The sequence below is a fragment of the Bufo gargarizans genome, chromosome 2 (genome assembly GCF_014858855.1).
Source record: "Bufo gargarizans isolate SCDJY-AF-19 chromosome 2, ASM1485885v1, whole genome shotgun sequence".
Taxonomy (NCBI): Eukaryota; Metazoa; Chordata; class Amphibia; order Anura; family Bufonidae; genus Bufo; species Bufo gargarizans.
The window spans coordinates 170,881,988-170,894,524 of record NC_058081.1 but is presented as its reverse complement, the minus strand read 5'-3'; the positions used below and the strand labels follow the sequence as shown (position 1 = coordinate 170,894,524).

The 12,537-nt window shown below is 42.6% G+C and overlaps 1 protein-coding gene across 3 annotated transcripts in view; it reads right to left on the bottom strand.

The window, feature by feature from the left end:
* Positions 1–12,537, bottom strand: part of LOC122927654 (myocardial zonula adherens protein) — a 124,669-nt gene that overhangs the window by 41,745 nt on the left and 70,387 nt on the right. The window lies entirely within an intron of this gene.

The following is a 12,537-nucleotide window of genomic DNA, read 5'->3' as shown; positions in this document are numbered from 1 at the left end:
ATAAAAATACAAAAAGATTAGTTCAATGTAAGGCAGTTTAGGCATTGACAACACGTCACACACAGACTGTTCCATGTACCTGGTTAGTTGATGTTGGACCATTATAAAAAATGTTCTTGTGATGTTATGTTCAGATAGATTTATTGATAATTGTTAAAATGTACTTTGGTTTTTAATTTAATGTTTTCATAATGGCTGTGCTTCTTTGTACAATCATAACTGTGAAGGAATAGGTATTTTTGGACTTCTCTATAGTCTTTTTCAGCCTACTTATTCCCCTCTTCAGCCGAACAGCTAGATGCATTTCTCTCAGAAGCAGGGGGCTATTACCTTCTGTGGAATCTGCCAGCACTGTACTGCTGTGATGTCCTTTCCCTTACTTTCCACTATGTTTGTTTTCAGCTCTAGAAAAAAAATCAGGAGGCACCTGTTATCTTTAGAAGTGGTGTAGAAGCAGTTTTTTTTATCAGGCTCAGGAGCTCTGCTTTGCTTGAAAAAGACCACACCGGTCGAAACTTTGCATTAAGTTGGTGATTACATTTTGGAAGACAGAAGATAAGTGAGTGCTGCGGTTTCCTTACATGTACTACCCATAGCTGGGTGAGCTTCAGACTGGCATCCAACGCTGCTGGCACCACCACTAAAAAGGTTTTGCCTTTTTTTATTGTTGTGCTGCTACAAATTTCCTTTTTTATATATCTTTACTACTGATCACAAAAAAGATAGTAAAAAGTGGAGAAATCCATATAAATAAACTAGGAAACAGCACAAGGAAATATAGAAAACAAAGCAAATTTAATGGATGGAGCAATTCCTAACAGGCTAATTACATACCAACACTTAAGGTCCCTTTTCAGGGGACGATGATCTAGCAGATTGTTGGGAAGGAAGCATTCCTTCTCAACAATCTGCTGATCTCTAGCAGAGAAGACTAGCGCATTTACATGTAGCGATCAGAGTATGGGGAGGAGTGATCGGTAATGCCATCTCTCTTCCCCATACAGACTCGTTGTTTCCCGGCAGCAGATCGTGTTTACACAGCACAATCTGCCACCGGGAAACGAGGATTTTTTGTGCTGCACAAAAGATCCAGTTACCTGATGAATGAGCATATGGAAAGGACTCTTTAGGCTAAGAGGTACATGAAAGTACAAATGAAATAAATTATAATTTAATGGCTGAAAATCCTACACTGTAAAAATTACCATTCATATTAAAAAATATGATTATAAAGTGCAAGTGCAATAGCAATAGCCGATTTAATGATACAACAATCACATACAAATTCAGTAAACATAAGAAAAGAATCAATCAGCTCCTAACCATACCATTTACATAGTACAAACCGGAAGCCTCACGTGTTCAGTATTCGGTGAAACAAATTTTGTCAGCCACTCAGGACCTCTGATGAAAGGTTATGTTTTTTTACATGAATTAATCCACTTTTTTGATTACATAATGAATAATAAAAATAAAATGTGATTTACCTAATTTCAGTGGTGAACATACATTTGTTTTTAAAGGGGGTGGTGAGGGAATTTTTTTGTGATTGCATTTTACTCACTTTGGGCTAAAAAACATTTTTTCAATTAGTCTTTAATAAAAAAATAAAATAAAATCATCTACAGGGTTAATGTTTAGTCTTTATGCAGGTGCTACCTTCTGTTTTACAGTGAGTCCTGTCATGTTGCTGTTCTGATGGCTCAATGTATAGCCCTTATCTCTGAATTCCAAACAGATAACATAGTTACATAGCATATAAGGCTGAATCTGTCCATCCAGCTCAAACACTCATTATAGCTAAATTCTTATCAAACTGATAAGAATAGAATATAGTTACTGTACCTTCACACATTTTCATTTAATAGAGAATGGTATAACTGGTAAATCTCTTAGGCCTGCCTTATACTGCCAGCAGTCTGTTCCACCATAGAATGCCAGGAATCGGCTGGACAAAAACCACTCTGCACGCAGCTGTATTTGTCCAGCCATTTCTCTGCATATTTGCCGGATCCCATTATAGTTAATGGGGCCAGATGGCATTCTGGCAGCATCTGGCTATGCCAGATCTTGCAGGCTCTTCCCATCCGAAACTACCTGCCAGGTCTGCAAACTCAAGTGTAAAACAAACCTAAATCATTTAAAAGCTGTAAAGTCATGACCACTAGAGGTTCTCACTTCCACTTAAGTTGCAGTCAACTGCCTATTGTCAGGCAAGATCCGTTCCTGGTAACAGATACTCAGAAGACACCTGAGAGGAAGTGGGGGTGTATTAGAGCTAGCTAAGCTCCTGAGCCTGATAGAAGTACTGCCTATACACTGCTTATGGAGAGCAGATAAGCTTCTGTGTATCTATAAGTGTGATTTATCCCTCCTTATCTGTTGTGTGAGCTCCATAGCTGAAAACAAACATAGTGGGAAGTAAGGGAAAGGACATCACAGCAGTACAGTTCTGGCAGAAGGGAAATTCCCTATGCTTCTGAGTGAAATACGTCTAGCTGTGCAGCTGAAACAGGGAATAATATGGCTGGGGGGGGGAAATAGGAAAGCTAAAACATAACTGTTCCTTCACAGTTATGATTGTAGAAAGAAGCACAGCCATTATGCAAACATTTTTTGAAAACTCAGGTACACTTTAAGAGAAGACCAGATAGAACTACATATTAGTTTGGTGGTATAAATACGTTTCCATATTATTTCCATATTACCAACATATACTGTGCTATACTTTACTGAAAATGTTTGTTTCAAAATCCACCAAGAAAATGTACCATGTGAAATTGTCTAACATTTTAATGTCATGTTTTATGCGAATTGCATATAAGATTTTCAATGACAACATTTCTGATGGATTAAGAACTGACATTTTGTATACCAACGAGGCAAAGAACCAAACAAGAACCACCATATAACAAAAAAATCATGTGTGGAGACATATCTACAAAACCAAATTGCAAACACCACACGTAATACGAAAACATCTTTATTGTGTCACATATGAAAGACATACGCATAAGTAACAAAATATATATAAAATTACTGCAGATAAGTGCTGAGAAGGTGAGAACCCCACAGTTACTAGGTCCCCAAGTATGTCTCATTTATAGAAATGTCACAGTTAAAATGAGATGTGAAATCCCTAATACAAATGTACCATGAAAATGACCCCTAACATTGCCCTGTCAATCAAAACAAAAAGATTTTTACTATATTGTCCAATGTATCAGAAAATGATATATATCATTATGAGGGGTAATACACCAAACTATCACTATTCTGAGTCATATCAGCGAGAGATTGCAATTATTATTATTGGTTTAGTTTTCTTATTTAATATGAGATGGGCAATATGCCTTTCCTTAAGATGGCACCCGGCTTTCGGCCGAGGGGAGGGAATTGCTGGTGTGACACGGTTGAGCGGCGGTTCCTTTGCTCCCCACCTAATGCGCATGTGTGAGACTTTTAGAGATGGGAGAGCTGGCCCGGTAGAAGTTGCTGGATTTGGCCATTCTGACCTGTCCAGGCGCTCTCATTGTATCTCGCAATGTCCCGAGGCCATTGCATAGAACACCACCTGTACCATGCTGGAATGATTGCCTCTACTACCCAATCATCTCCAGGTGAATAGTTTATAATTAATCAATGTAGGAGGGGGACATTGGATTGAATAGGGTATAAATGTGTGGGTCTACATGAGATGGACACGTCCCCAGAGGAAGCGCGGCGGAACGTACGTCGGGGTTGTTGTGCTCCCCCAAGCTCTTGGTCTGTATGTCTTACTTATTCACAGTGCCAGTTTTATTTTGTACTTTTGTACATTGCATATATTCCCTGGTCCTTATTATGGAGACTATCTAGATCTCCTTCTGGATTCAGAATAGTGATAGTTTGGTCTATTAGAAACATAGAAACATAGAAACATAGAATGTGTCGGCAGATAAGAACCATTTGGCCCATCTAGTCTGCCCAATATATCTGAATCCTATGAATAGTCCCTGGCCCTATCTTATATGAAGGATAGCCTTATGCCTATCCCATGCATGCTTAAACTCCTTCACTGTATTTGCAGCTACCACTTCTGCAGGAAGGCTATTCCATGCATCCACCACTCTCTCAGTAAAGTAATACTTCCTTATATTACTTTTAAACCTTTGCCCCTCTAATTTAAAACTGTGTCCTCTTGTGGTAGTTTTTCTTCTTTTAAATATGCTCTCCTCCTTTACCGAGTTGATTCCCTTTATGTATTTAAAAGTTTCTATCATATCCCCTCTGTCTCTTCTTTCTTCCAAGCTATACATATTAAGGTCCTTTAACCTTTCCTGGTAAGTTTTATCCTGCAATCCATGTACTAGTTTAGTAGCTCTTCTCTGAACTCTCTCTAGAGTATCTATATCCTTCTGGAGATATGGCCTCCAGTACTGCGCACAATACTCCAAGTGAGGTCTCACCAGTGTTCTGTACAGCGGCATAAGCACTTCACTCTTTCTACTGCTTATACCTCTCCCTATACATCCAAGCATTCTGCTGGCATTTCGTGCTGCTCTATTACATTGTCTTCCCACCTTTAAGTCTTCTGAAATAATTACTCCTAAATCCCTTTCCTCAGATACTGAGGTCAGGACTGTGTCAAATATTCTATATTCTGCCCTTGGGTTTTTACGCCCCAGGTGCATTATCTTGCACTTATCCACATTAAATTTCAGTTGCCAGAGTTCTGACCATTCTTCTAGTTTTCCTAAATCCTTTTCCATTTGGTGTTTCCCTCCAGGAACATCAACCCTGTTACATATCTTTGTGTCATCAGCAAAAAGACAAACCTTACCATCGAGGCCTTTTGCAATATCACTTATGAAGATATTAAACAAAATTGGTCCCAGTACAGATCCCTGTGGAACCCCACTGGTAACATGACCTTGTTTTGAATGTTCTCCATTGACTACAACCCTCTGTTGTCTGTCACTCAGCCACTGCCTAATCCACTCAACAATATGGGAGTCCATGCTCAATGACTGCAGTTTATTGATAAGTCTTCTGTGTGGGACAGTGTCAAAAGCCTTACTAAAATCTAGATATGCGATGTCTACTGCACCTCCACCGTCTATTATTTTAGTCAACCAGTCAAAAAAATCTATAAGATTTGTTTGACATGATCTCCCTGAAGTAAACCCATGTTGTTTTTCATCTTGCAATTAGGGATGAGCGAACTCGAACTGTATAGTTCGGGTTCGTACCGAATTTTGGGGTGTCCGTGACACGGACCCGAACCCGGACATTTTCGTAAAAGTCCGGGTTCGGGTTCGGTGTTCGTCGCTTTCTTGGCGCTTTTGTGACGCTTTCTTGGCGCTTTTTGAAAGGCTGCAAAGCAGCCAATCAACAAGCGTCATACTACTTGCCCCAAGAGGCCATCACAGCCATGCCTACTATTGGCATGGCTGTGATTGGCCAGAGCACCATGTGACCCAGCCTCTATTTAAGCTGGAGTCACATAGCGCCGCCCGTCACTCTGCTCTGATTAGCGTAGGGAGAGGTTGCGGCTGCGACAGTAGGGCGAGATTAGGCAGATTAACTCCTCCAAAGGACTTGATTAACTGATCGATCTGCAGCTGTGGATCATTGAGCTGCTGATCCTCAATTGCTCACTGTTTTTAGGCTGCCCAGACCGTTTGTCAGTCACATTTTTCTGGGGTGATCGGCGGCCATTTTGTGTCTTGTGGTGCGCCAGCACAAGCTGCGACCAAGTGCATTTAACCCTCAATGGTGTGGTTGTTTTTTGGCTAAAGCCTACATCAGGGTGAAGCTGTCACACCAAGTGCATTTAACCAGCAATAGTCTGTTCATTTTTTGGCCATATACAAAATCAGGGGCAAGCTGCGCCTGTCACCAAGTGCATTTAACCCTCAATGGTGTGGTTGTTTTTTGGCTAAAGCCTACATCAGGGTGAAGCTGTCACACCAAGTGCATTTAACCAGCAATAGTCTGTTCATTTTTTGGCCATATACAAAATCAGGGGCAAGCTGCGCCTGTCACCAAGTGCATTTAACCCTCAATGGTGTGGTTGTTTTTTGGCTAAAGCCTACATCAGGGTGAAGCTGTCACACCAAGTGCATTTAACCAGCAATAGTCTGTTCATTTTTTGGCCATATACAAAATCAGGGGCAAGCTGCGCCTGTCACCAAGTGCATTTAACCCTCAATGGTGTGGTTGTTTTTTGGCTAAAGCCTACATCAGGGTGAAGCTGTCACACCAAGTGCATTTAACCAGCAATAGTCTGTTCATTTTTTGGCCATATCCCAGTCTAATTCTGTCACTAAATCCATACCGGTCACCCAGCGCCTAAATACTAGGCCTCAAATTTATATCCAGCTAAATCTGTCCCTAGTGCTGTAGCTGGGCGAGTTATTTAGTGTCCGTTCAAGCACATTTCTTGTTCTGGGTTGAAATACAATTCCCAATTTAGCAATTTCATAATTTAGTGGTTCCTGCTATATCAGAGCTCTTTGAAATCTATCCCAAAAAGGGTATATAATATTGAAGGTGCACATAGGGTCATTCAGAGTAACTTCACACACACCCGCTACTGTGTATTTCCAAGTCTAATTCTGTCACTAAATCCATACCGGTGACCCAGCGCCTAAATACTAGGCCTCAAATTTAATTCCCTCTAAATCTCTCGTTACCCACCGCTGTACTGTTGTTGCTGGGCAAGATATTTAGTGTCCGTCAAAGCACATTTTTTGTTCTGGGTTGAAGTACAATTCCCAATTTAGCAATTTCATAATTTAGTGGTTTCTGCTATATCAGAGCTATTTGAAATCTATCCCAAAAAGGGTATATAATATTGAAGGTGCACATAGGGTCATTCAGAATAACTTCACACACACCCGCTACTGTGTATTTCCAAGTCTAATTCTGTCACTAAACCCATACCTGTCACCCAGCGCCTAAATACTAGGCCTCAAATTTAAATCCCTCTAAATCTCTCGTTACCGTTGTCCTGTTGTAGCTGGGAAAGTTATTTAGTGCCCGTCAAAGCACATTTTTTGTTCTGGGTTGAAGTACAATTCCCAATTTAGCAATTTCATAATTTAGTGGTTCCTGCTATATCAGAGCTATTTGAAATCTATCCCAAAAAGGGTATATAATATTGAAGGTGCACATAGGGTCATTCAGAATAACTTCACACACACCCGCTACTGTGTATTTCCAAGTCTAATTCTGTCACTAAATCCATACCGGTGACCCAGCGCCTAAATACTAGGCCTCAAATTTAATTCCCTCTAAATCTCTCGTTACCCACCGCTGTACTGTTGTTGCTGGGCAAGATATTTAGTGTCCGTCAAAGCACATTTTTGTTCTGGGTTGAAGTACAATTCCCAATTTAGCAATTTCATAATTTAGTGGTTTCTGCTATATCAGAGCTATTTGAAATCTATCCCTAAAAGGGTATATAATATTGAAGGTGCACATAGGGTCATTCAGAATAACTTCACACACACCCGCTACTGTGTATTTCCAAGTCTAATTCTGTCACTAAATCCATACCGGTGACCCAGCGCCTAAATACTAGGCCTCAAATTTAATTCCCTCTAAATCTCTCGTTACCCACCGGTGTACTGTTGTTGCTGGGCAAGATATTTAGTGTCCGTCAAAGCACATTTTTTGTTCTGGGTTGAAGTACAATTCCCAATTTAGCAATTTCATAATTTAGTGGTTTCTGCTATATCAGAGCTATTTGAAATCTATCCCTAAAAGGGTATATAATATTGAAGGTGCACATAGGGTCATTCAGAATAACTTCACACACACGCTTCTGTGCATTTCCAAGTCTAATTCTGTCACTAAATCCATACCGGTGACCCAGCGCCTAAATACTAGGCCTCAAATTTAAATCCCTCTAAATCTCTCGTTACCCACCACTGTACTGTTGTTGCTGGGCAAGATATTTAGTGTCCGTCAAAGCACATTTTTTGTTCTGGGTTGAAGTACAATTCCCAATTTAGCAATTTCATAATTTAGTGGTTTCTGCTATATCAGAGCTATTTGAAATCTATCCCTAAAAGGGTATATAATATTGAAGGTGCACATAGGGTCATTCAGAATAACTTCACACACACGCTTCTGTGCATTTCCAAGTCTAATTCTGTCACTAAATCCATACCGGTGACCCAGCGCCTAAATACTAGGCCTCAAATTTAAATCCCTCTAAATCTCTCGTTACCCACCGCTGTACTGTTGTTGCTGGGCAAGATATTTAGTGTCCGTCAAAGCACATTTTTTGTTCTGGGTTGAAGTACAATTCCCAATTTAGCAATTTCATAATTTAGTGGTTTCTGCTATATCAGAGCTATTTGAAATCTATCCCTAAAAGGGTATATAATATTGAAGGTGCACATAGGGTCATTCAGAATAACTTCACACACACGCTTCTGTGCATTTCCAAGTCTAATTCTGTCACTAAATCCATACCGGTGACCCAGCGCCTAAATACTAGGCCTCAAATTTAATTCCCTCTAAATCTCTCGTTACCCACCGGTGTACTGTTGTTGCTGGGCAAGATATTTAGTGTCCGTCAAAGCACATTTTTTGTTCTGGGTTGAAGTACAATTCCCAATTTAGCAATTTCATAATTTAGTGGTTTCTGCTATATCAGAGCTATTTGAAATCTATCCCTAAAAGGGTATATAATATTGAAGGTGCACATAGGGTCATTCAGAATAACTTCACACACACGCTTCTGTGCATTTCCAAGTCTAATTCTGTCACTAAATCCATACCGGTGACCCAGCGCCTAAATACTAGGCCTCAAATTTAATTCCCTCTAAATCTCTCGTTACCCACCGGTGTACTGTTGTTGCTGGGCAAGATATTTAGTGTCCGTCAAAGCACATTTTTTGTTCTGGGTTGAAGTACAATTCCCAATTTAGCAATTTCATAATTTAGTGGTTTCTGCTATATCAGAGCTATTTGAAATCTATCCCTAAAAGGGTATATAATATTGAAGGTGCACATAGGGTCATTCAGAATAACTTCACACACACGCTTCTGTGCATTTCCAAGTCTAATTCTGTCACTAAATCCATACCGGTGACCCAGCGCCTAAATACTAGGCCTCAAATTTAAATCCCTCTAAATCTCTCGTTACCCACCACTGTACTGTTGTTGCTGGGCAAGATATTTAGTGTCCGTCAAAGCACATTTTTTGTTCTGGGTTGAAGTACAATTCCCAATTTAGCAATTTCATAATTTAGTGGTTTCTGCTATATCAGAGCTATTTGAAATCTATCCCTAAAAGGGTATATAATATTGAAGGTGCACATAGGGTCATTCAGAATAACTTCACACACACGCTTCTGTGCATTTCCAAGTCTAATTCTGTCACTAAATCCATACCGGTGACCCAGCGCCTAAATACTAGGCCTCAAATTTAAATCCCTCTAAATCTCTCGTTACCCACCGCTGTACTGTTGTTGCTGGGCAAGATATTTAGTGTCCGTCAAAGCACATTTTTTGTTCCGGGTTGAAGTACAATTCCCAATTTAGCAATTTCATAATTTAGTGGTTTCTGCTATATCAGAGCTATTTGAAATCTATCCCTAAAAGGGTATATAATATTGAAGGTGCACATAGGGTCATTCAGAATAACTTCACACACACCCGCTACTGTGTATTTCCAAGTCTAATTCTGTCACTAAATCCATACCGGTGACCCAGCGCCTAAATACTAGGCCTCAAATTTAATTCCCTCTAAATCTCTCGTTACCCACCGGTGTACTGTTGTTGCTGGGCAAGATATTTAGTGTCCGTCAAAGCACATTTTTTGTTCTGGGTTGAAGTACAATTCCCAATTTAGCAATTTCATAATTTAGTGGTTTCTGCTATATCAGAGCTATTTGAAATCTATCCCTAAAAGGGTATATAATATTGAAGGTGCACATAGGGTCATTCAGAATAACTTCACACACACGCTTCTGTGCATTTCCAAGTCTAATTCTGTCACTAAATCCATACCGGTGACCCAGCGCCTAAATACTAGGCCTCAAATTTAAATCCCTCTAAATCTCTCGTTACCCACCGCTGTACTGTTGTTGCTGGGCAAGATATTTAGTGTCCGTCAAAGCACATTTTTTGTTCTGGGTTGAAGTACAATTCCCAATTTAGCAATTTCATAATTTAGTGGTTTCTGCTATATCAGAGCTATTTGAAATCTATCCCTAAAAGGGTATATAATATTGAAGGTGCACATAGGGTCATTCAGAATAACTTCACACACACGCTTCTGTGCATTTCCAAGTCTAATTCTGTCACTAAATCCATACCGGTCACCCAGCGCCTAAATACTAGGCCTCAAATTTATATCCCGCTGAATTTGAATACAATACATTGGGCCAAATAATATATTTGTTGTTGTGGTGAACCATAACAATGAGAAAAACATCTAGTAAGGGACGCGGACGTGGACATGGTCGTGGTGGTGTTAGTGGACCCTCTGGTGCTGGGAGAGGACGTGGCCGTTCTGCCACATCCACACGTCCTAGTGTACCAACTACCTCAGGTCCCAGTAGCCGCCAGAATTTACAGCGATATATGGTGGGGCCCAATGCCGTTCTAAGGATGGTAAGGCCTGAGCAGGTACAGGCATTAGTCAATTGGGTGGCCGACAGTGGATCCAGCACGTTCACATTATCTCCCACCCAGTCTTCTGCAGAAAGCGCACAGATGGCGCCTGAAAACCAACCCCATCAGTCTGTCACATCACCCCCATGCATACCAGGGAAACTGTCTCAGCCTCAAGTTATGCAGCAGTCTCTTATGCTGTTTGAAGACTCCGCTGGCAGGGTTTCCCAAGGGCATCCACCTAGCCCTTCCCCAGCGGTGAAAGACATAGAATGCACTGACGCACAACCACTTATGTTTCCTGATGATGAGGACATGGGAATACCACCTCAGCATGTCTCTGATGATGACGAAACACAGGTGCCAACTGCTGCGTCTTTCTGCAGTGTGCAGACTGAACAGGAGGTCAGGGATCAAGACTGGGTGGAAGACGATGCAGGGGACGATGAGGTCCTAGACCCCACATGGAATGAAGGTCGTGCCACTGACTTTCACAGTTCGGAGGAAGAGGCAGTGGTGAGACCGAGCCAACAGCGTAGCAAAAGAGGGAGCAGTGGGCAAAAGCAGAACACCCGCCGCCAAGAGACTCCGCCTGCTACTGACCGCCGCCATCTGGGACCGAGCACCCCAAAGGCAGCTTCAAGGAGTTCCCTGGCATGGCACTTCTTCAAACAATGTGCTGACGACAAGACCCGAGTGGTTTGCACGCTGTGCCATCAGAGCCTGAAGCGAGGCATTAACGTTCTGAACCTGAGCACAACCTGCATGACCAGGCACCTGCATGCAAAGCATGAACTGCAGTGGAGTAAACACCTTAAAACCAAGGAAGTCACTCAGGCTCCCCCTGCTACCTCTTCTGCTGCTGCCGCCTCGGCCTATTCTGCTGCTGCCGCCTCGGCCTCTTCCTCCGCCTCTGGAGGAACGTTGGCACCTGCCGCCCAGCAAACAGGGGATGTACCACCAACACCACCACCACCACCTCCGTCACCAAGCGTCTCAACCATGTCACACGCCAGCGTTCAGCTCTCCATCTCACAAACATTTGATAGAAAGCGTAAATTCCCACCTAGCCACCCTCGATCCCTGGCCCTGAATGCCAGCATTTCTAAACTACTGGCCTATGAAATGCTGTCATTTAGGCTGGTGGACACAGACAGCTTCAAACAGCTCATGTCGCTTGCTGTCCCACAGTATGTTGTTCCCAGCCGGCACTACTTCTCCAAGAGAGCCGTGCCTTCCCTGCACAACCAAGTATCCGATAAAATCAAGTGTGCACTGCGCAACGCCATCTGTAGCAAGGTCCACCTAACCACAGATACGTGGACCAGTAAGCACGGCCAGGGACGCTATATCTCCCTAACTGCACACTGGGTAAATGTAGTGGCAGCTGGGCCCCAGGCGGAGAGCTGTTTGGCGCACGTCCTGCCGCCGCCAAGGATCGCAGGGCAACATTCTTTGCCTCCTGTTGCCACCTCCTCCTTCTCGGCTTCCTCCTCCTCTTCTTCCACCTGCTCATCCAGTCAGCCACACACCTTCACCACCAACTTCAGCACAGCCCGGGGTAAACGTCAGCAGGCCATTCTGAAACTCATATGTTTGGGGGACAGGCCCCACACCGCACAGGAGTTGTGGCGGGGTATTGAACAACAGACCGACGAGTGGTTGCTGCCGGTGAGCCTCAAGCCCGGCCTGGTGGTGTGTGATAATGGGCGAAATCTCGTTGCAGCTCTGGGACTAGCCAATTTGACGCACATCCCTTGCTTGGCGCATGTGCTGAATTTGGTGGTGCAGAAGTTCATTCACAACTACCCCGACATGTCAGAGCTGCTGCATAAAGTGCGGGCCGTCTGTTCGCGCTTCCGGCGTTCACATCCTGCCGCTGCTCGCCTGTCTGCGCTACAGCGTAACTTCGGCCTTCCCGCT